This window comes from Tamandua tetradactyla, chromosome 8 (assembly GCF_023851605.1).
Source record: "Tamandua tetradactyla isolate mTamTet1 chromosome 8, mTamTet1.pri, whole genome shotgun sequence".
Taxonomy (NCBI): Eukaryota; Metazoa; Chordata; class Mammalia; order Pilosa; family Myrmecophagidae; genus Tamandua; species Tamandua tetradactyla.
Window position 1 is genome coordinate 2,661,611 of NC_135334.1, and position 26,135 is coordinate 2,687,745.

Below are 26,135 nucleotides of genomic sequence, written 5' to 3' on the forward strand. Positions count from 1 at the left end.
ACGAGTCTCGGATCAGAGGGCTACCCAAGCCGCGGTGACCCTCCCCCTCGGGCGGCTTCCTGGTCCAGTGGGGAATTCCACAGGCCGCGGTGGCCGGTGACCGACGGCCCTCCCCTGCGGGCGACTTCCTGGTCTGGTGGCGAATTCCCCGGGCCTGCTGCGGTCGGCGACCAGCCACAGGGTCTCTTCAAGCCGCGGCGGCTGACGCACCCACCACGCGCGGCCCCCCGAACCAACGGAGAGAATTGGATCGAAAATCCCCAGGCCACGGAGATCGGTGACTGGGGGGATCCCTTCCAAACACGTGAGACAAACGTGTGCCATGAGCGCCACCTACTCGGCAGGATAAGAAAAACAGAACCCAGAGATTTCACAGAAAAATCTTTCAACCTTGTTGGGTCCGACACCCAGGGAAATCTGACTAAATGCCCAGACGCCAGCAGCAAAAGATAACGGTCCACGCTCAGAAGATTGAGAATATGGCCCAGTCAAAGGAACAAACCAATAGCTCAAATGAGACAGAAGAGCTGAGACAACTAATGCTGAATATACGAACAGAAATGGAAAACCTCTTCAAAAATGAAATCGATAAATTGAGGGAGGACATGAAGAAGACATGGGCTGAACATAAAGAAGAAATAGAAAAACTGAAAAAACAAATCACAGAACTTATGGAAGTGAAGGATAAAGTAGAAAAGATGGAAAAAACAATGGATACCTACAATGATAGATTTAAAGAGACAGAAGATAGAATTAGTGATTTGGAGGATGGAACATCTGAATTCCAAAAAGAAACAGAAACTATCGGGAAAAGAATGGAAAAATTTGAACAGGGTATCAGGGAACTCAAGGACAATATGAACCGCACAAATATACGTGTTGTGGGTGTCCCAGAAGGAGAAGAGAAGGGAAAAGGAAGAGAAAAACTAATGGAAGAAATTATCACTGAAAATTTCCCAACTCTTATGAAAGACCTAAAACTACAGATCCAAGAAGTGCAGCGCACCCGAAAGAGATTAGACCCAAATAGGCGTTCTCCAAGACACTTACTAGTTAGAATGTCAGAGGTCAAAGAGAAAGAGAGGATCTTGAAAGCAGCAAGAGAAAAACAATCCATCACATACAAGGGAAACTCAATAAGACTATGTGTAGATTTCTCAGCAGAAACCATGGAAGCTAGAAGACAGTGGGATGATATATTTAAATTACTAAAAGAGAAAAACTGCCAACCAAGACTCCTATATCCAGCAAAATTATCCTTCAAAAATGAGGGAGAAATTAAAACATTCTCAGACAAAAAGTCACTGAGAGAATTTGTGACCAAGAGACCAGCTCTGCAAGAAATCCTAAAGGGAGCACTAGAGTCAGATACAAAAAGACAGAAGAGAGAGGTATGGAGAAGAGTGTAGAAAGAAGGAAAATCAGATATGATATATATAATACAAAAGGCAAAATGTTAGAGGAAAATATTATCCAAACAGTAATAACACTAAATGTTAATGGACTGAATTCCCCAATCAAAAGACATAGACTGGCAGAATGGATTAAAAAACAGGATCCTTCTATATGCTGTCTACAGGAAACACATCTTAGACCCAAAGATAAACATAGGTTGAAAGTGAAAGGTTGGGAAAAGATATTTCATGCAAATAACAACCAGAAAAGAGCAGGAGTGGCTATACTAATATCCAACAAATTAGACTTCAAATGTAAAACAGTTAAAAGAGACAAAGAAGGACACTATATACTAATAAAAGGAACAATTAAACAAGAAGACATAACAATCATTAATATTTATGCACCGAACCAGAATGCCCCAAAATACGTGAGGAATACACTGCAAACACTGAAAAGGGAAATAGACTCATATACCATAATAGTTGGAGACTTCAATTCACCACTCTCATCAATGGACAGAACATCTAGACAGAGGATCAATAAAGAAATAGAGAATCTGAATATTACTATAAAGGAACTAGACTTAACAGACACTTATAGGACATTACATCCCACAACAGCAGGATACACCTTTTTCTCAAGTGCTCATGGATTATTCTCAAAGATAGACCACATTCTGGGTCACAAAGCAAGTCTTAACAAATTTAAAAAGATTGAAATCATACACAACACTTTCTCGGATCATAAAGGAATGAAGTTGGAAATCAATAATAGGCGGAGTGCCAGAAAATTCACAAATACATGGAGGCTCAACAACACACTTCTAAACAACGAGTGGGTCAAAGAAGAAATTGCTAGAGAAATTAGCAAATACCTCGAGGCGAATGAAAATGAAAACACAACATATCAAAACTTATGGGACGCAGCAAAGGCAGTGCTAAGAGGGAAATTTATTGCCCTAAAGGCCTTTAGCAGAAAAGAAGAAAAGGCAAAAATGCAGGAATTAACTGTCCACTTGGAAGAACTGGAGAAAGAACCGCAAACTAATCCCAAAGCAAACAAAAGGAAAGAAATAATAAAGATTAGAGCAGAAATAAATGAAATTGAAAACAATAGAGAAAATCAATAAGGCCAGAAGTTGGTTCTATGAGAAAATCAATAAGATTGATGGGCCCTTAGCAAGATTGACAAAAAGAAGAAGAGAGAGGATGCAAATAAATAAGATCAGAAATGGAAGAGGAGACATAACTACTGACCTCACAGAAATAAAAGAGGTAATAACAGGATACTATGAACAACTTTATGTTAATAAATACAACAATTTAGAGGAAATGGACGGGTTCCTGGAAAGACATGAACAACCAACTTTGACTCAAGAAGACATAGATGACCTCAACAAACCAATCACAAGTAAAGAAATTGAATTAGTCATTCAAAAGCTTCCTAAAAAGAAAAGTCCAGGACCAGATGGCTTCACATCTGAATTCTATCAAACATTCCAGAAAGAATTAGTACCAACTCTCCTCAAACTCTTCAAAAAAATCGAAGCGGAGGGAAAACTACCTAATTCATTCTATGAAGCCAACATCACCTTCATACCAAAACCAGGCAAAGATATTACAAAAAAAAGAAAACTACAGACCAATCTCTCTAATGAATATAGATGCAAAAATCCTTAATAAAATTCTAGCAAATCGTATCCAACAACACATTAAAAGAATTATACATCATGACCAAGTAGGATTCATCCCAGGTATGCAAGGATGGTTCAACATAAGAAAATCAATTAATGTAATACACCATATCAACAAATCAAAGCAGAAAAATCACATGATCATCTCAATTGATGCAGAGAAGGCATTTGACAAGATTCAACATCCTTTCCTGTTGAAAACACTTCAAAGGATAGGAATACAAGGGAACTTTCTTAAAATGATAGAGGGAATATATGGAAAACCCACAGCTAATATCATCCTCAATGGGGAAAAATTGAAAACTTTCCCCCTAAGATCAGGAACAAGACAAGGATGTCCACTATCACCACTATTATTCAACATTGTGTTGGAGGTTCTAGCCAGAGCAATTAGACAAGAAAAAGAAATACAAGGCATCAAAATTGGAAAGGAAGAAGTAAAACTATCACTGTTTGCAGACGATATGATACTATACGTCGAAAACCCGGAAAAATCCACAACAAAACTACTAGAGCTAATAAATGAGTACAGCAAAGTAGCAGGTTACAAGATCAACATTCAAAAATCTGTAGCATTTCTATACACTAGTAATGAACAAGCGGAGGGGGAAATCAAGAAACGAATCCCATTTACAATTGCAACTAAAAGAATAAAATACCTAGGAATAAATTTAACTAAAGAGACAAAAAACCTATATAAAGAAAACTACAAAAAACTGCTAAAAGAAATCACAGAAGACCTAAATAGATGGAAGGGCGTACCGTGTTCATGGATTGGAAGACTAAATATAGTTAAGATGTCAATCCTACCTAAATTGATTTACAGATTCAATGCAATACCAATCAAAATCCCAACAACTTATTTTTCAGAAATAGAAAAACCAATAAGCAAATTTATCTGGAAGGGCAGGGTGCCCCGAATTGCTAAAAACATCTTGAGGAAAAAAAACGAAGCTGGAGGTCTTGCACTGCCTGACTTTAAGGCATATTATGAAGCCACAGTGGTCAAAACAGCATGGTATTGGCATAAAGATAGATATATCGACCAATGGAATCGAATAGAGTGCTCAGATATAGACCCTCTCATCTATGGACATTTGATCTTTGATAAGGCAGTCAAGCCAACTCACCTGGGACAGAACAGTCTCTTCAATAAATGATGCCTAGAGAACTGGATATCCATATGCAAAAGAATGAAAGAAGACCCATATCTCACACCCTACACAAAAGTTAACTCAAAATGGATCAAAGATCTAAACATTAGGTCTAAGACCATAAAACAGTTAGAGGAAAATGTAGGGAGATATCCTATGAATCTTACAATTGGAGCAGTTTTATGGACCTTAAACCTAAAGCAAGAGCACTGAAGAAGGAAATAAATAAATGGGAGCTCCTCAAAATTAAACACTTTTGTGCATCAAAGAACTTCATCAAGAAAGTAGAAAGACAGCCTACACAATGGGAAACAATATTTGGAGACGACATATCAGATAAAGGTCTAGTATCCAGAATTTATAAAGAGATTGTTCAACTCAACAACAAAAAGACAGCCAACCCAATTACAAAATGGGAAAAAGACTTGAATAGACACCTCTCAGAGGAGGAAATACAAATGGCCAAAAGGCACATGAAGAGATGCTCAATGTCCCTGGCCATTAGAGAAATGCAAATCAAAACCACAATGAGATATCATCTCACACCCACCAGAATGGCCATTATCAACAAAACAGAAAATGACAAGTGCTGGAGAGGATGCGGTGAAAGAGGCACACTTATCCACTGTTGGTGGGAATGTCAAATGGTGCAACCACTGTGGAAGGCAGTTTGGCGGTTCCTCAAAAAGCTGAATATAGAATTGCCATATGACCCAGCAATACCATTGCTGGGAATCTACTCAAAGGAATTAAGGGCAAAAACTCAAACAGACATTTGCACACCAATGTTTATAGCAGCGTTATTTACAATTGCAAAGAGATGGAAACAGCCAAAATGTCCATCAACAGACGAGTGGCTAAACAAACTGTGGTATATACATACGATGGAATATTATGCAGCTTTAAGACAGGATAAAATTATGAAGCATGTAATAACATGGATGGACCTAGAGAACATTATGCTGAGTGAGTCTAGCCAAAAACTAAAAGACAAATACTGTATGTTCCCAGTGATGTGAATCGACATTCGAGAATAAACTTGGAATATGTCATTGGTAACAGAGTTCAGCAGGAGTTAGAAACAGGGTAAGATAATGGGTAATTGGAACTGATGGGATACAGACTGTGCAACAGGACTAGATACAAAAACTCAAAAATGGACAGCACAATAATACCTAATTGTAAAGTAATCATGTTAAAACACTGAATGAAGCTGCATCCAAGCTATAGGTTTTTGTTTTGTTTTGTTTTGTTTTGTTCTTACTATTATTACTTTTATTTTTTTTCTCTATATTAACATTCTATATCTTTTTTGCTTGTGTTGCTAGTTCTTCTAAACCGATGCAAATGTACTAAGAAACGATGATCATGCATCTATGTGATGATGTTAAGAATTACTGATTGCATATGTAGAATGGTATGATTTCTAAATGTTGGGTTAATTTCTTTTTTTCTGTTAATTAATAAAAAAAATACTATATATATATAGTATTAAGCATCAAAAAAAAAAAGAAGAATTTCTATCTCTCCTTCAGCCACCAGACTCTCTAGGGGAATTAATCAAAACCATCATTGGAGTTCCCAATCTGTGGCCAGCACTATGATCTTTTGCTCTTGCCAATCCCTATGATCATGTGAGTCAAGTCCTGTAATAAATGTCATAGTATTTGTGCACACACACACACACACACACACACACATACCCACACATTCTGTTGGGTTTATTTCTCTAGAGAACCTTGACTAATATAACCATATAGAGCAAATCTTCGATAAAGAAAAATGAAGAAAAGTAATATAATATATAAAAGAAAAGCTAAGAAATATAAATGATAGAAATAGCTATGCTAATATTTGAAAAATGCAGGTTTCAGAATAAAGGAATTTTATTAGATGTATTTTAGAAAATATAAAATATTTTCTTGAAACTTAAAACAAAATAAAACATAAGGAAAATTCTAGATGAAAACAGTTCAAGGAGTGCCAAATGGGAAATAGAGGAAAGGCCTGCAGCTAGAAACATAATGAAATTCAAGAACAACAAAGTCAGAGAAAATTCTAAAAGTTTACAGAGAAAATGGATTTGCCAACAGCAACACTGGAAGTGAGAAGCCAAGCATTTAAAACCTAGAACTTTATATGCAGCCAAATCTTCATTCAAATATAGGACACGATAAAAATATTCTCCTGTTTATAAAAGCTTAGAAACTTCGTCACATAATGAGCCATGATGAAAATAGATTTTATAAAATATTCAGTTAAAAGGCAAGGCAAATCTAGAAGATGTCACAAGAACTATATAAAAAAAGGTGATTAAATACCTTGTTAAGGTGTATTATTGTATTTTACATACTATAGATAAAATAGTAAAAGGGGTTTAAAGTCCAGATCTGTACTGTCTAATACAATAGCTTCAAAGTCAATTAAAATGTAGTTATTCTGAATTTAACTTTCTGTAAGAATAAAATACACAACAGATTTTAAATTTATTATGAAAAAGAGAATGTAAAATATCTCATTAATATTTATATTACTTACCAAAATAATATTTTAATATAGAGGGCTAAATAAAAATATATATTAAAATTAATTTTGCCTGTGCATTTTTGCTTTCTTTTATGTATCCACTAGATAATTTAAAATTGTACATGTGGCTTGCATTTGTGGTTCTCAATATATTTTGATTGGAGCACAATAATATAAATAATGTCAGTATGATTGGAGTCAGAGGAAGAGGAAACCAAGTGACGTAAGTGGGTGCTAAGTTCTAGCCTTATAGATCACAAAATAAAAAGAAAGGGAGGATAAAAAAGAAACCTACTCAGTAGAACAAGCTAAATAAATTAATTTGGTAGGATTAGAATCAAGAATTACATTAGGTGCAAATGGAATAATTTCATGTGCTAAAAGACAAACACTGATAAAGTGGATTTAAAAATACACATGTAGACTATAAGAGATGCATTTGAAGGATAAAGACATGCAAAAGTTAAAAGTAAAAAAGCCTATACAAATAAAACTTAAATCTATTTCAATATCAGATGGAATTTATTTTAAGACTCACATTTTCAAAAAAGCATTTTAGAGATTGAACAGGTCATTATTTGATGGTAGATGATTGAATTTACTAAAAGGATATAGCAATTTTAAACACGTATACCCAATATAATAACTACAAAATATATAAAGAAAAAATATGATAAAACTACAGGGAAAATCCACTCCCATAGTGGGAGATACCAACACATACCTCTTGATAATTGAACTGTCAAGCAGCAAGTTTAAAGAAAAGGAAGCATTACAATTAACAAGCCTGACCTAGTAGTTTTATATAGAGATCTTCACCCAGTAAATGGAGGATGCCATTTTTTTTCTCAAGCACACGTGGAATAAAAGATGATCATGTATATTACAGCTTCAACAAATCTCAACAATATGTATCATACAAATCATGTTCTTCACTATAATAGCATTAATTTCAAAGTTAATAACAAAAAGATCATTTGTTTAAATGTCTACACATTTAAAATTTTAAAAAACTAGTGATTAATGTGTCATGGATTATGAAAGAAATTGCCATGAAGAGTTTAAAAATATCTGAAACTGAATAATGATAAAACTTGCAATATTTACAAAAACATTACTTCAAAAAATTACAGCCTTAAACATCCCTAGTAGAAAAGAAGAAACCCTAAAAAATATTTTTTTAGCTTAACAAATTAGAAAAGCAATACTAGAATAAGCCTAAAGAAAGAAGAAATAAAGAGATAAATTGAAGATTGGAAATAAATGGAACAGAAAAAATATTATAACAGGGATCTGTAAAGGCAAAAGCTTTTTCTTGAAATAAAAATACCATTAAAATGGACAAACATCTGGCAAATTTGATCAAGAGAAAACATACAAATACAACTATTATAAATGAAGAGGACATAACTATATATAAAGTTGAGATTTACAAGTAAGAGAATATTAATAATAATATGCTAAACATTTTGAAATGTAGACAAAATGGGCAAATTCCAGAAAACTATACCTTACTAAAATCGATTTTAAAATAATCAATTAGTAGTCCTTCAACCATTAAAGAAATTGAGGATGAGTTTAAGAACCTTTTCAGAAAGAAAATGGTATGTCCAAACTTGCAAATAATCCCAATTTTTTGTAAAATTTCCAGAAATAGAAAATAAATGGAATACTTTCACACTATCCTAAAAGGGCAGTATTACTATGTTACCAAAAACAATAATAGTAATAATAAATAAAAACAGTCAGAAAAGGAAAAAAAGAACCAAGGAGAAAAACTAGATTCAATTTACCCTTGAATATAGAAACAAAATTGCTAAACAATACATTGTATATTATATGAATAGTACATATATTTTGTGTGTTACACAATATAGTTTATACAATGCATACAAATCATGATTTTTATGGTCAAATCAGATTTATCCCAGCTATTCAAGATTTATTTATTATTAAAAAGTCCATAATATAATTTAACAGAGAGACTAATAAACAAAAGCCATATGAGCATCTCAATACATACATAAAAATCATTTAATAGCATTTAATACTAATTTTTTGTTAGAAAAAAATACTATCAGGAAATTAGGAATATTTGAGAATTTCCCAAACGTGATAAAGATCATGTAAAATATAAAATAAACAAATGAAAAATCCTAGGACAAACACTGCACTAAGTAAAAAATATCAGAAGCATTTGGCTTAAAATTCAGATGAGATTATGAAGATGACTATAACAAATGCATTCAAAGTTGTATTGATTGCCCTAACCAGTGCAAGGAACCAAGATCAAAGGAATTAGATATGTGCAAATTAGAAATAAGGAAATAAAAGTGTCATGACTTACAGATAATATAATAATTTACATAGTAAAACCAAAATAATCAGTAGGTAAATTATTATAAATGATTGGGAAGTTCAGCAAAATATCTTAATATATACATAAAATACAAAAGTCACCTGCCTTTTTGTATACTAGCGGCTAATGATGAGGAAGAAGATATTATTTACAATAGTGCCAGATAATACCAAGTATCTACAATGAGTTTAATTTAGAAATATTAAAGATCTAAGTAATTGGAAAAATACATCATGTTCATAGATTAAAAAAGCAATATTATATATTTCCGCAACAGACCTAGAATTTTAATTTCATTGAAAAAGCCAGCAGAGCATTTAATTGGACCTTGGTAAGACTTTTTTAAAAAATCTGTGTGATTGAATAAAAGACACAATTGAAGGAGATGAACAATAAGGAAAGGCTTGCTCTACCCAGTATCAGTATTTATTAAAAAAGTATAAGACAGGACAGTATTGGCATAAGTGTAGACTGAAAAATAAGTTTGAATGGAAAGCCCATGTTCATATAGAACATTGATATGAGACAGAGATGGCATGTCAAATCAGTTTGAACATTTGAAATTAAAATACTGGATACTGGCAAGGAAAATATAAAATTGGGTCTCTACCATAATCAACAAAAGTCAGCTTGTAAATTTGTCTCAGAAATTCCATTCCTAAGTCTATACCCAAGAGAAACTCATGCACTCATACAATAAAGGAAATTTTCAAAAGTGTTTAGAGTAGCAGTGTTCACAATAGCAAAACCTGGAAACAACCCAAATGTCCATCATCAGGAGAATGGATAAGTAAACTATGGCTTATTTACACAATGGAACATTATACAGAATTCAAAATGAATGCACATTTTAGCAATATAATATCAAGTGAAAAGATGAAGTGCAAATACATATACTGTGACACCTATGATCCCATATAAAAAGTAAAGAAATAAAATGATTTATATGTGATGCAGGATGTAACTTCCTTGGATAGTAAGGGAATGGAATAGGGATTATCACATTGTTACTCATAGAGTATTATAAAGGTCCTATCGTTTGCTTGGGGTACTAGTTTCATGCGTGATATTTTTATTACAATAGAAATATGTAAAAATTAATGAAAGAAACAAAAGGTAACTGTGTATAAGCCTATGACGAGAAAACTGGCATGAACCAGTGAATATGATTCATCTAATTCTGTGCACTGAATTCCAGTTAAAACAATAATGTTGATGATGATGATGCAGAAGAAGAGGAAATTAGGAATGACCATCCTTAGTTTTTGAGGAAAATGTCCTGCTAGACAGCTTTTCCTAGGCTCTGCCATTACTCCTTTTTCTACTTTGCAAACAAACCACTTGGCTTGAGACCCATCACACAGTCCAGTGGAAATTGCCTTATGTTCTTAGACAGATAATCATGACAATTTCCTCTTTCTGCCTAATTCAATTTTCAGCTATTCCAGCTGCAAACAGCACATTTTCAGTAAGGAAAATCTGTATTAGTTATCTATTGCTGCATAACAAAGTATCTCCAGAATTAGGGGCTTGAAACAATAGTAATTATTATTACTTCAATTTCTATGGGTGAGAAATTCACACAGGCTATAGTGGGGATGGCTCGTGTCTGCTCCATGGTATTGGAGGGCTCAGCTGGAAAACTTGAAGGCAATTGCTATCCAAAGCATTTAAGAACCGCTGCTGTCAGTGCTGTGCTCCATTTGCTAGGATGTTCATCGTAGTTATTACTAACCACACAAAGAAGGAAGGCAAGTTTCAATAAATAAAGGGTTCATTTAGATATAAGAGAAGCAAAGTAAGAGTATATCACTTGACCTTAACATTCAACGGTTATCGAGGTTAGAACTCTCATTTCTCAGTTTTTCTCTGACTGACATAAAGTAGCTGAACCCCAACAATCCCAACTCTATAGTTTGCAATAGTTCGTGCAAAGACTGAGAAGAGCCAAAAGAAGAAAAAAACTATCAAAGGTGGGAATGAGACACTATCAAGTCTCCGCTTTTCCCTTATGGTCCCCAAGTGGCATCCTGTGTTCCTCCTTGAAGGCATGTCTTCTTTTCCCATGCAGTAGATCTTAAATCCACTCCCTTGGCTTGCTGCACTCTGCAAACTGATGCTTCTCTCCTCATGTTCAGCCATGTGAGCTGAACTTGTGCAGCTGGAATTTTACCTTGCTTCTTGGAACGCATTGCTCTTTCCCTTGCAACTAATGGTTATCATTATATATTTTTCCAACAGTTCATCCTTTATAAGAGCCTGGAGAACATTTCACCGAGAGTCTGATTGGAAGCATTTATGTGGCACAGCTATATTGGCCCCAAACTATGCTTGCCCTCAGATAATCAGGAAAAACTCAAGACAAAATCCTACCTAAGGTTGGATTCTAGGCCTATGCAGTTCATTTCCCACCTATGAACCCACCTGGGACTCATTTTTAAGGGACTGATTATCAGCCACTGTGATCCTTGATTACTGCTTTCCTTGAAGGCTACTGAGACACTCAGATAAATTCAACTTATTTTGCCTGTCAGGACATACCAATATTATCTTTGTATGAAATCTTCCTATGTTCTTTCTAGTTTTCAGTGAATAAAATATTGGGAATACTGGATTCCAACTGAAATGCTGAAGTCCAATGACTTTATAAACTTAGTCACTAAGCCCTTGGCATACCACTGAACAATTTATAGTCTACCTAGACTCATCCTTTTTCAACTTGCTGATTAGAATTAAAACTTTGTTAAGCTCCCACACCCTTAATCCCATGATCATTACCAAAGATAATGACAAATGATAATGATTCAGTGTTAATGAGGGAGTAAATAGCATGTTAATGACGTTTGCAGATGGATCTAAATGAGAAGTTGTTAACAGCAATGAGGCCAGAAAGAAAATGCTACAAGTTCTAAAGAAACAGATACATTGAAGAGGAAAAAACAAAAATGAAAACAAATGGAGATTCAACAGACATAATGCATATTATTGTAATGCACAGAAAACTAAAAAGAACCAAATTTTGGACCTGAAGAAAGAAACAGCAGAGGATATCTAAAGGGTACCTTGTCTATAACCTGGATTTAATTAACACTTTATGCCAAGGAACGCCAAGAGTACCCTTGGTTTTGTGACAAGTGTCTTGGTTAATATTTAACTGGATCTCTGGGAGGAAAAATATGTGTGCTTATGTGTATTTGTGTGTCTGTTACCTATACACATTTTATTATAAATCTTACTGACATAAAGGATATGTAGCATATAATTTAAAAATAATGAGATATGCGATACTCTTTATTGTATATTCAACAGTCAATTGATTGTCACAGAATACTTGATTTTTGCTGAACCCTTGTTTCCAAGCCAAGCTATGATTGCAACTGATGAACATAAGCAGATTCTTAGTCCAAAACATTTTTCATTTGTCAATTAGTCAGGCATTTTCTTTGCTAAATCAGATAACAGTTTTCAGATACTCAAAGAGTATTTCCTCTTTTTTTGTGTGTTGGTTACAGTGTAACAGTTACAGACATAATAGACTTGTAAGTTAAATGTATATTTTTAATATTTATCCATCATTGTCTAGAAAATCAACAAAACAATTGATGAAGCTTTCATTTGTAATGTTTTTTATTTCCATGGCTTAAATCCCTTACTAAGACCAATTTCAGGCTACCATGCTGTTGTCACTAAACATGGAATTGTGAAGAGATTCACAGTAGCACATAGTATTTTCTACATTCAGAGGAAATAGACCTAACTTACTTTAAGAGAATAGATAACAGTAAAATGGAGTAGAGTAATTAGGGTAATTGATTGCTTTTCAGTATTCATGGCCTTTTAAAATATAATTTATTTCATTGAAAGTTTACATAATTTAGTTTTCAATAATGGTTGTGTAATAACTAATTCTTAAAATTATTGAAAATTTAAACACTGTTTCTCATGAATTTGTCTGAGCTAGCTCCAGGATTTTGCTAACAGTGACATTCCTCCTGAGACTCAGGCCTAATTTCCCTTTTTTTTTCACATGGGCAGGCACAGGGAATCAAACCCAGGTCTCCTGCTGAGCCACCATGACCCGCCTTAATTTCCTTTTAATACTGGACATCTCTAGGTTTCATAGTCTCAACATGTTCAAAACCATACTCGTCAACTCTTCTCTAGATGTGACCACTACTCGTCATCCATCCAACCACAAAAGCTAGAAACATGGACGTCCTTTGAGATGCCATCTTCCTCAGCTCTGAAAAACCACCAGTCAATCACCAATCCCTATTTATGTTGCTTCTGAACTTGCTCTTGAATGTTTGAACTCAACCTTCACCAAGTCTACTGAACCCCCATTGGAATCAGACCTTCATCGCATCTAAACTGTATTTTTAGCATGGTCTTTTAAAGGAAAGTCCATCCTCCACAGATGAGTTATATCATTTTAAAACAGGGGGGATCTTGTTCTTGCCCTGTCTAAAGACAATATATTAATCACCATAACAATGATGTGAAAGTCCAAATTCTCTGCTACTGGGGTACTTGAGTGTATTTCCATACTCTCACAAGTTGGTGCCCTGCCATTCTCCCCCTCACCGTGCCTGACCATCCATGCCTCTTTCATACAGATGGCAAGTTACATGGGCAGTTCTTTGTTCAAGCACTTCTCTCTGCCCAGTATGTTCTTCCTACATTTCTCCACAAGAGGAATTGCATTTATATCTCAAAGAATAGCTCAGATGTAAAGCTTTACCTGATTTCCTAAAGAAGAGTTACTTATTCCTTCCTCTGGACCCTTATTACTTTTGTTTATATTTATCTCAAATGAGATAGCATATTTAATGCCCCTTAGGCAAGGCATAGCATTAAGTCAATATTCAATAGATATTTATGGTTTCCTTAACCCCCACCCTCCATTTCCTAAGTGGCAAGAGCATGAATTTTAGAATCCAGCTCCTAGTAATGCAATTATATGGTCTCTTTACATTGGAGCTTCTTCACCTGTAAAATGAAAATAACAATGCCTGCTTTTAAGACTTCCTGGGGAGACAAAGTCAGATAATGTTAGTAAAACATCAGGTACATTTCAGGTACCCGATACATGTTAGTTCTCTTCCCCTAACTCCACTTTTTTCATACTTTGTTGAATTACTTGTTTTCATGCACATCTTTCTTAAAAGAGTGCGAGTTTCTTAGGTGTTCAGGTCTTTCTTGGTTGACTTTTCAAGCCTCTTTCAGACCTAGACCTGCCCTTGGAACATGCTGTGTGCTCAGTGACCGTAGGATGAGTAAAGAAAGACATGTCTAAGGTTCTCCTGTGGTGTCTGGGGGTTAGTATAGGTACTCAAGAAATCTGGGAGCAACAAGGTGAAACTCTGAATTGAACCGATCACTTTGTACTTAGTAAGGACCTACTGCTGGCAGAATATGAAGGAAACCTAAGCCATAACTACTGTTCTACAGGAGCTTGGGGTGAAGTTGGCAGACAACAGTCTCAACATACAGACTTGATATGATCCTCCACGTGCAAAATTCTTTGTAATAAACAGTATTCCCAATGGAATATGAGAGACAACAAGTCTTTCTAGTGGGCAAGCATGCCTAAGGAATGGTATTAGTGGAGGATGCAGGACTGTGGGGAGCTTTGAATGCTAGATTAGGGAGAGTGGGTGAATCAAACAACGACTGCTAATTCTTAAGTAGCAACATGGTACAATAAAAACTCTTAACATTAACAAGTTTCTGTAGAAGACTCTGAAGAAGCTAGTCATTGGGCAAAAAGTTTCTGCGGACTAATAAAGTTTGAGCAAGGGTGAAACTCCAGTAGGAGTGGAGAGAAAATAGAGAGTGCCAGAGTTATTGCAGAAGGTGCTGTGAGAAGGAGCCATGAGAAGCTGGGATTTGGGGGTGGCCATCAGGACTCAGGTTTTTAGCGAAGCCAGTCTAAGTGCTGTGACCCTCAAAGGGCCATTTGTCTAAATTCGGGTAATTCCTGACATTCTTTGGCATGCCCCTCCACCCTCTCCAGCACTCTCTGTCCGTGCCCTCTTTCTGGAAGTCTGTCAAGCTTTTCTCATGCCCCAGGTGAAACTTCTTGTAGGAGTTCTTGTTCCCTGCCTCATTTCCCTTTGAACTGACTTCTCCCCATTAGCTATGTGCTTGTCTCCTATGTGTCTGTGGGTCAAACTTCAGTAGCTCTGGAAGGATGGGGTCATTTTTAAGTGTCAATGTATAGCCTTAGAGCCAAAAGCAACATTTGACATACACTAAGGGTTTAATATATATTTTTTCTGGCTGACGCTACAAGTGGGGCATGTCTCCCTCTCCAGAAAACCTTCCACATTTAATGTTACCTGATACTGGCTATTACTCTTTCACTTTATCTTTTAACCCCTCATATGCTTTTTAATGGTATGACAAATCAACTTTGGGGTGGATTTATTTCTTCCTACTCTTCTTCTTTTGTGTCTCCTCCCTCCCCCGCACCCCACCCCCACCCTCACCAGAAAGTTCAGGTTGTGGAATTGCCAATGGTTGGGTTTGTTGTCTCTTTATCTCTGTGCTTGTTCTCCCCTGACATCTCTCTGGAACAGATATTCTGCCCCAGAGTTGGTGCAGTGGGACAAATGGGGAGTGAATTCAGGAGGGCTGGGTTTTAAGAGTTTTTCTCAGTGTTTCTTGTTTACGGAGTTTGGGAGATGAAACTCCATTTGAAGTTGGAGTCACATTGACATTTGTTGGGATCATTTATTAGGACTGTTACAAGCCAAGCACTCTCCTGGGAGCTACATATACAGGTGGAAAAGGAACAGATCTGTTCTCAATGAGCTCATGCCGAGGAGACAATAGAGTGCTGGGAGCTAAAATAACAGTGTTAGGAACAGTTTGTTGGGGCACATGATTCAGACTGAGGGTGTTAAGGGAAACTTTCCAGAGGAGTAAGATCTGAACAGGGGACTCTTGAAGGATGAGTCAGAGTTAGCTGAGTTTGGTTTGGCTAAGGAATGGACTTGGAAACCAAGCAGGAACAGATCACAGCAGCACTTATTCTTGTCAAGGGGTTCCAGCCATTAAAGAATTTTAAAGGAGAGGGAGGATTTACATTTTAGAGCACCCTCTCTAATGTCTGTGGGTTACAACAGAAAGAGACTAGAAGCAGGGAGATGAGTTTTTATTTCGTCTCAGAGATAAAGGAGAGCTTTCTTATATTTGCATAGAAATGAGATGGATGGTGCATTAAAATTCTATTCATGCTATAGCAGATCACCCCAAATGTACTGGCTTAAAACAGCAGGAGTTTATTGTCTTACATTTCTACAGGTCTGATATAGGTCTCACTGGGTGCCAGTTAGGGTGCTGGCAGTTCCTTTCTGGAGGCTTTGGGGACAATCAACTTCCCTGCTCATTCAAATGCTGGCAGGATTCAGGACCATGCAGTTGTAGGATTAAAGTATTGCTCTGTTTCCTTGCTGGCTGTCAGCCAGAGGGCCTTCCTTAGCTCCTAGAGGCCTGTCTCAGGCCCTTGTAGTTGGACCTCTTTATCTCAGAACCAGCAAAGAGACATCGAATTCGCATCACATTGCTATCGTTCTGGCCCATTCAGGAAAGTCTCTCCAGTTTTAAAGATGTCTATGATTATATTAGGTTATATATATCCTGGATAATCCAGGATAATTTCCTTGCCTCAAGGTCCTTAACCTTAATCATATTGGCATATTTGTCATGTAATGTAACATATTCATAAACTCTAGGGGACTTGGACATTGCTGGGGAGCATTGTTCTGCTTCCTTCTGGTTGATCCTCATTTCCCTTAACTCTGTTTTGCTCTTGTACATCCATCATTTATGGAACTATAAATCTTTGCTACTCAAAGTGCGATTAGAACTATGGGCTGTTAGACTCCATCCAGACCTAGAGCAAAAAAAAAAATCATTTTAGTAAATTTCATCCATTTATTCATATGGATGATCAAGTTTGAGAAGAACTGTTCTAAATAACTCATCTGTTCTTGGCTCCCTCTGTATTTAGAACACTTAAATTCTTGTTGAATTGAGTTGTTGCGAGAGGATTTGATCAAGGAAATCCCCTGTGTTGGGCATGGGAAGTACTGAGTTTTCTTTTTGACTTCAGATCACTTCTAGCAATTGATGTCACTCCTTGAGAGTGTGTTTACATCTGTGTCTATATCTCTAGAATCACAGATTCTCCAAGGTCAGGGTGTCACTGCCAGCAAGGGGTAGAAGGTACAGAAAATCCTGGGGTAGAAAGGAAGAAAGAGAAGTGTTTTTGAATAGCGCAGTCTGTTCAAATCACTATGCTGATGAAGCGAGTTAAGAGTAGGGAACTGGGGATTTGTGAATTCAAGCTGTTAACTGGGTTTCATGGGGAGTAGTCAAAGCCCAGGGAAATGACTTCATCTGAAATTCTATGCGGTTAGACATATTCCTAAATGCACAGGGACAGATTGACTTGTTAGAGGTTTTGTGTAAAGGAAACTTTATTTTAGCACATCAAGTCTCAGTTTATTTTTGGCCCTATCTTTGCCTAGGGTCAGGACATACATCCATAACTATAAGCCACTAGTTCTCTACCTGCTGTGTAAATGGAGGAATGACTGAATGGGATTTTCCCCTATGCCCCTTGTCCACTATGCTCCCAAACTCAGGATGGCATCTCAGAAGTCCTGCGAATCTGGGGTACAATTCCAAAAAGCTACCATGGTGATGTTGATAAATTCTTAAGAAGGTCACATTTGCCAAGAACAAATCAACAAAAACAAAAACTCGATGTTTAGGGCAATAGGTCTATTGCAAGTCACAGAGCCTTTTATAGGCTGGGCTCACTTACCCTGATGATTTGGCATGCTGATATTCAATCTTGCTTTTGCCACAGCAAGGCGTAGAGTGCCCTGTAGAGAGTAAGTTTTAGGTAAGCAACTGTTGAAAATATATTTCATGAATGAGCATGAAATATTGTATTCCTGCCGCCTCAAACCTGCCATGTTTCTGAGCAAACACACATATTTAGCTAGCCATAGGGAGTAAGAGAAAAACAGGGTGCACCTCCCCTTGCTCATTCTCTTTAGCAGAGGAGGAAGCCTCTGGGTACAACCAGGCTTGCTCCCTTGCTCACCTCCCACTTTTCAGAGGCTCACTGCCTTCCTTCTAGTCACATGTCCTTGGGCTGCCCTTCAGATGTTTGACAAGATGAAAGGAAATTTTTTAGCTTTCCTTTCACACACTGACAGGCGCAATCACTCTTGTAGGTTTTAATTAAAATGTTTAATTAAGCACAGTTCTAGTAGCAGAAAGTTGACTCTCCTTCTGGCTAAGTCCCCAGACTTGGAGTTGAAGGAGGAGAAAGAAAGTGAAAGAGAGGCAGGAGAAACTTTTATCGTTTTTCGTCAGCTAAAGAATATGTCATGATGAAGTGAGGAGAGTCAATTAGATTTCTTCCTACTTGAGATTGGCTTTAGGCCAACCATAAGAAGTGAATCTTGGCTTCAATATTCTTCTATTACTACTTTTTATAGACAACCCTGCCCCCTCTGATAGGTCTCCTGATTTCCCACATGTTTCCAGAGCCCCTTACAATGTCTTATCAGTTCTGCTTAATGTGCCATGTTCCCCAATTTTCTCTGTTTATCATCATCTTCCCCCATCCTCCCTCTTCTTCAATTTCCTCCTCAAGACCTTACTCTCTGTTGAAGGTATATGGCTAGGGTACGTTAGTGAGCTGTGTGGTGACGCTTCTAGGTTCTACTTAATCTTATTGAAGAGCAAGTCTTCTAAAAGACAACTTGCAGATTGCACAAAATAAAGGGAGGGATTTTAAGCCTTCAGGGAAGATAGTTTTGATAAAAAAAATTCCTGTTGGTCTTTCTCAAATCGAGCCACATTTGCTAAGTTTAGAGTGCACTCTCTTATGTACAGTAGTCACTCAGTAAAGAGGGTGGTCTGACTCTTCCGTCCCCTTCCAGGGACATTGTCCCAGCTTGCTATTTGACCCACGCTCATTTATTTACCTCCTTTTTTCCCCCAAACAAGGTTGAATCAACCACAAACACAAACAAACTACACTGAGAAACACTGTTAGGGTGGGAAGACAAGAAAGAGTCATAAATGTCATAAATGTTTTCTCTCCTTGTTTTATAAGCTGGGCTGGCAATAATGGGACCACATGTCAGTTGGAGGAACTATGTCTCAAAAAAGCAAAGAAAATGGGGCATCAATCTATAAGGCCCCACATATGGACAGATATCAGGATGTTGAAGATGCAGATAAAGGATTTGCTAGTTGCCTTCCTTTAGCCTTCAGAGCTATCTCTAATATGCTCTGAGTCTTGAATGACTGACCCCTTTTGGGTTAAACCAACATGCTCTTGACCTTTGTCCCTAACTGGCCAATGAAAAGCACTGCTGGGAAGTTGAAAGGAGACAGAGTAAGGCCTGGCTATTGATTCTACTGGTCCTTGATTCTGGGCTCACTGTAGGCTGGCTATGCTCTCGCGTTAGCAATCACAGCTCTCTCGGGTGTACCATTCCAGCAATTTTTTCCAGGTTATGATTCCAGTAAATATTCCTATCGCTGTCTAGATGAGGTAACAGGACCTCTGGGTTACTAGTTCTAGGGCACTACATTTATTCTTCCTTGGGGTTTCCTTATACCACATCCTTGCTTTTGTAGATTGTCCCTTTATTGCATTCCATTTCAATGTACCATATATTTCCTCCTGGGGCCATGAATGAGACAAAGGATAGATAAGGAGGGGCATTGCCAATAAATAGCTGCTTCTGAAATTCAAGGTGAGAAATGATAAGTATTTTCTGATTGTCACCTTGTGAGGAAGAGCCACTCTCCTTTCCCTGACTTTTGTCTTACCTAAGATTCATTGATATCCATTTGAAGAGAGTCTGATAAACCTACAGGAAAGCTGAAGGTAGAACCTTCTATTCTTTTCCACCACAAGCAGCATAAAAGCAGAGAAAAATCTCCATCCTGGGAAACTTTGAGCTGAATCCTGAATTTTGGTGGCTAAGCCTAGCATTTCTTCCCTGATAGGCTTGTTGATAAAACTTGCCCATCATGCCTCTCAGGTCTATTATGAGAAAAACATGAAACAATGTCTATGAGCTTTCTAAACTCATGAGAACTAAGCTCAGTTATTCTTAGTGTACATTTGGAAAAGTGATATGAACGTGTGAAGCCAAAATTAGGGCCCCTCTCAGATGCTCTCCAACCCTTGGGGTCTTCTTGCCTCTGGCCACCATCTTCCTCCTTTGGGCCTTGCCCCCTTGTCTTGGGGGTATGTTGTCCAAGACTGTGCTGGCATGAAGCTCTGAGAAGGAGCAGTGTAGGTATTTTATCAAATGATTAGTCATCAGCCATTCCTTAAAAACAATGTTCAACACTAAGTATTGGTGTGTATCTCGCTCCAAAATCTCAGATATGACATAAATATCACATGCTTTAAAAAGCATATTGTATCCAACTTTGAGCCCATATCCTCCTAGTTGACAGGAAATGCAATCATGGTCTTTCTCTTCCCATCCCCTCCACCCCCCACTTCCCAGTTGTCTGAAGGTGCCTGGATGCTTGCACAGAATGAAAGCTCTCTAGTTTGTACTTCCCATTCATCACCATTGAACCACCCATTATTTCCAACCTCCATGGACTTTGAAGTCCAACAACTCTGTTTCTACCATACCAAGCTTAGGAATCTAAAGTGTTTGCTTGGGTTCCAGCATCACCATGATTCATGTGGCCTCCATCCACTGCCTCTCTGATATCTATCTATTTCTTTAGTTGTTTTGAGGGCGGCTCATCAGCCATGGGTCCAACTTCTTGGAAAGTCCAAAGACATCTACCCTTTTGTGTGGACCAGAGAGATATCCTCTCTCCTTTCCTGCTCCTAATTTTCTGTTCAATGGCAGCTTCTCTCTCCACCTAAAGCTCCATGAGCTTAGGCCTTGAAAAAGGGAGGACAAAAGACTGTCTCTGGGCCTTCCAGCTCAATACACACCTCCCGTTAGGGAAAGGAGCAAAAGCTTGGCTGCTTTCTTGGAATATGGGTACGGAAAAATACAGAAAGAAAAATGAATTTTACAAAATGTCCTATCACAATTGTTTCACTGGATGCAACAAGTAATAAACCAAGGAAGATGGTAATGCAAGGGTGCTTGGGGACAGAATGCAAGTATTAGGAATTAGCCTATGCTGCCCCCTCAATCTGATACACCCCTCCCTCCTTCTTTACCTTCCAGTGCATCTTTCCTGGACCTACTCATTGACTCAGCTCTACAAATAGGCCTAACTCCCCTCCCATGTGTGTTCTCAGAGCCCACAGTGTTTCGTCATTGTAGGACATAATTATGTGATATTGACTCTTCTATTTCTCTCTCTCTTACACTGTGGTAACAGCCACATGGAAAGAGACTGCATTAGATTTTTCATCTGTCTTGCAGTGCCCAGCAAAGTGCCTAGGGCTGGTAGGCATTTGACTACTACTCAATGTTTGTTTAATTAAAGAAAAGTGAAGTTAACTCCTGAAACTAAATTCTTTGTTCTAAATAGGCTGGGCGTGACATTCAGACCTCTTGCTCTCAATGGGACCTGGGACATAGCTCCAAGTCTCTGTTTTATCAGCCATAAAGTGAGAATAGTAATATCTATTGTTGTGGTTTGTAGAAATAATGAAGGTTAAAATATATATAAAGCAACTAGTATCTGACTCATAATTGAAGGGCATACAGTATAATTATTTTGATGTCCATAGCTGTTATTAAAGAAAATTTGTTGATTTTTTTAAATGTTCTATTCCCATTGGGAAACTAAGTGATTTTACTCTCCATTTGTGAAGTATATATTCTCACTGACAATACTGCTCATCACCTTACCCCAAAGAATTTTCTAAATTCTCCACTGATCACATCTTTAGTCCTTCTATTGTCTTTTAAACTCATCACTTGGCCACAACATAGCTCTGGAGAAAGAATTAGGAAGCAGTATCTCTGTGTAGATGATTAAGAACTATGACTCTGAATTCACACTGTCTGGGCTTGAGATCTGGCCTATTTCTCTGTGCCTTAGTTTCCTCATCTGTGAAATGGGTTCTATAATGTGTTGGTTGGGTCCTCTGAAAGGAAACCCATGCACTAGAGGATTTTCACCTTCTTGATTTGCCAACTCATGTTTGGAACTCTAATAGATGCTTGCTTTTTTGTCCAGGGCCGTATGAGGGGCTGCTTCTTTCTTCCAGGTATTTCAGAGACACCCAGGAAGCCTGGCAGCTAAGTTTAGCCAGGAAACAAGGTGTCAATAGAGGGTGGGCAGTGGTTGGCAGGGATAAAGCAGAGGCTGTACAATCATTAGAAAGACAATTAAACTGAAGATTCCAGTCTTCAGACTATGAGTCCTTTCCAGGACAGCAGAGCTACATGTCCTAGAATTGGGCAAAGAAATTAGAGTTTATACAGTCCAGAGGTTTCCTATTGAGAGTACTTTAGAATTACTTGGAGCCTTAGTCCCCGAAGATCCTGGTTCAGAAGGTCTGGGGAAAGGATACAGATCATGCATCTTTTAAATGAGTCCTAGGCAATTCTGATCAAAACCTGATCTAGTCCAGTTTCCTCCTCTTTGAGGAAAGCCTCAGACCCTTAGCATTTCCTTTCTCTAGGGAACAATTATAACCCAGAGAAGAAGAAACTGAAAATGGTAGACTTCCAGGAACCGGTCTGGGTACAGATACTGGCCCACGTTCATATTTCCTGGAGAGCATCTTTTGCAGTGGGGTACTTGCCTTGGGGATTCTCGAACATAAAGGTAATAACTGAATGTGGGCTGTCAGTCCACACTGCAGCGAGGGCTGTAAGGACGCACTCTGTCAATGCCACCACTGCATGCCGGGATACATGTCCACAATAAAGCTCTCTCAAGCACAAAATGTGCATCTAATGGAATGCCATTTTTCAGGGCAGCAAATTCACATGTAAGCACAAAATCTTTACTTTATTACCATATATCACAAAATACAAATATATTTGAAGATGGATCTTCTGGTTAACCCTCTCATCCCAACTTGAGAGATGAATATTAGACACTAATGCAAACTCTATCTTCTGATACTAACTGTAGATGTTGATTACTTGAATTCTAACAGAAGCCTTGTATACTAGAGTCTATCCTATGGCTTATTGACCACTTTAGACCCAACATTCTGAGACATTTTCGGATTATCTTGAAGTGGTCAGGTAGATGGGTTTAGCCTCAGACCTATTTTGTTGAGAAATATATTGCTTGGCTATCCAAAGATGAAGGGAAGACACTGAGAATTTAATAGCCAAAGCGGATTTTGTACCATGTTAGGATTGAATCAAAGGCTTGGACAACCAGATTTTTTTCCAGGGTGTCTTTCACTGAGTGATCATGGATGTATTTATTTCTCTGATTAACGAACTTTGCAAATTAATCTCTGCACTACTCTGTAACTGTGATTAAGGTTTCAAAGAATCACTTAAGCGTTATGTTTCCGCCACTCCCGAGTCTATTCCAGTCAGATGGCCGGCTCAGTGTGCTGATTCCAGAAAGATAGTGCCAGTCTCCTGACCTCTGAATTTACAATTAATTATTGCATTCAGCACCCAAATTACCCCCAGTCTCCATGTGCCCGGCTTTATCTCTCTGCACACACAAGCCTAGCTTTTAATTAAAGGCCCTCCAAATTAAATGAAAACAAATTCAATTATTACATCTCATTGGAACAGCTCACAGCATATCCTGACAGCATTTATCCAATGGACAACCCAGGGAAAGCTCGGCTCCCAAAACTGAAAATAATGTGCCCAGTAAATGATTTTTCTTATCATTGCTTGAACAGGTTTTTGCCACTGGGTCAACCCTAGCTGTGGTCTTCACTGTCTCTGAACAAATTACGATTTAATACTGTCTCTCTTTTCTCTATCTTTTCTCATCTCCACCTAGTTCTTATTCTCTCTTTCTGCATGCAAAAGGATTGGTCTTGTGTTTTGCTCTTTCTGAGGTTAGAAGGTAATTATCATCTAATCTCTCCAGGTTTGGAGGTGCTGCTCAGATATGCACCCCTTATAGTTAGATCCTTATCAGCAGCTCTTAGGGGCACACAGGGGACTGTGAATATCTTCCTGGCTTTCTGAGCTGCTCGAAGTTTTAGAGGCGTGTGCAGTGAATTGCGATTATTGTTATAATAGATCATCACAATAATCATAATAATAACATGTTTATTGAGGACCATTAATGTGCCAGGCAGTGCACAGAGCACACAATTAGACACACTCCCTGCCCCTCTGGGCCTATTATATAAATAGGAAGCAAGGCAAGTCCCAAATAAAGGGAACTCTCAAATTGAACTGAAGGGAGATGGAGAAGGAAGGAAGCACGATACCACTCGATTAGTGGCCAGTGGAGGTCAAGTCTGCACCCTTGCCTGGGATACTTGCTCAAGCTGCACTTCCTGCAAGGTTTTCTTTTCAGCATGAGCCCCTTTAGCTGAGTGGCCAGTTGAGCCTAGGATTTGAGCACTCATGAAAAATGGCGCATGAGGTTAGGAGGCAGGAGATGGGATCTTTTCTCCTCTGTAAGAATAGACATCATCTGATCTCGGAAAGGCTCAGAAGTTTTCTGTACGTGGGTACAAAGCAGATGCTGTTGTCTCTGCCAGCAGCACACAGTGCCACCGTGGGCCGCATTTGCAGCTCTGCCTCCACCAGCACCAGCACCAGACACTGCAAACCACACATGGTTGAGGAGAGAGGCCAGAAATAGAGTTCGATGGCTTGGCATGGAGACAGGAATTCCCAGGTCTTAGTGTCTGAGGACATCCTTTCCTTATGCTGACTGGATTTGTCTCATAGCCCATGTTGCTGAGAAGGAAGAATGAGTGCAGGAAGGACGAGGAAGAGAACACGTGAGTCACATAAACTCCCCAATCGGCTTGCACCCCAGTCAGCAGGGAAAAGCAAAGCAGGAGAAGGAGGTGTGGATGGGGAGCAGAGCTGCAATCTCAAGCTTGGGCTGCCAGACACAGTCTGCCTGGCATTTTGCTTGCCCTGAAAAACAGACTACACTGTGCAGGGGAAACACATTTGTCTGGAGATGCCTGTTGAGTATTCAGAAACTCCTGGAAAGGAAACTGCGAACCTCCGCTTCCTGCTCTCAGGGCTCACCGATCTCTCCTGGTGGGGGTGTATTATTCTGGGGAGTCAAGTATTGGGGGAATCACAAGGTTCCTGATCTTTCTTCTTTTTACACCCTTGGTTGAGCAAGCATCCTCAAAAACTACTTATGGAGTATCTTGTGTGCAGGGGCCACTGTGGAAGCCTGCCTTGGATGAGCACAAAACAAAGAAAAGAAAACCTTCCCAAGGAATTTGTTGTCTTATTGGGGGTGGTAAAAAATACTCATGCATAAGGGAATTTCAAAATGTCAAGTCTGTTTTTCTGTGATGTTTGCTATAATTTGTGCGTATGTTTATGGTTCTTCATAACACATTGCATGGCTATTATCTCTTTACAGTTTACCTCTCTAAACTAAGCTTTATCGGGGCATAGTTTTATTTTATTTTATTTTATTTTTACTGTTCTTTTCTTTCCTTTCCTTTAATCTGTGCAGCTCCAAAATTTAGTACTGATTCTGTCATTTGGAAATATTAGTTTATCATTGAATTGTATAAAATAAAACCTCATTCAAATGTCTCAACTGGAGCAGGGTCAGCCCCTGGTCGGCCCCACAGACATTGGACCTTGTCTGTGCTTCTTTCATCATCATTCCTGAGAAAGTTTCATTTTGCAGGGGCAAAAAAGCAGAGAGATGCAGACCTGTTTTCTACAGCCAGACTCTAAGACCTTGGGTGAATCACTCCACTCTACAGACTTCCCTGTATGTAGGAGGAGGAGGTGACAATAATACCTACCTCATAGCATTGTAGTGAGGATGACATGAGCGACATATGAGTTGGAGCAGTGCCCGGCACATGGATTTATGT

The 26,135-nt window shown here is 38.1% G+C and overlaps 1 long non-coding RNA gene across 1 annotated transcript in view; it reads right to left on the reverse strand.

Annotated features, from left to right (window-relative positions):
• Positions 1–16,393: 16,393 nt before the first annotated feature.
• Positions 16,394–26,135, reverse strand: part of LOC143643149 (uncharacterized) — a 43,561-nt gene continuing 33,819 nt past the window's right edge. The window contains exons 4-5 of the long non-coding RNA XR_013156155.1: positions 17,967–18,027; positions 16,394–17,030 (exon numbers count right to left, since the gene is read on the reverse strand). This is a non-coding gene — a long non-coding RNA (uncharacterized LOC143643149). The remainder of the gene's footprint in view (positions 17,031–17,966; positions 18,028–26,135) is intronic.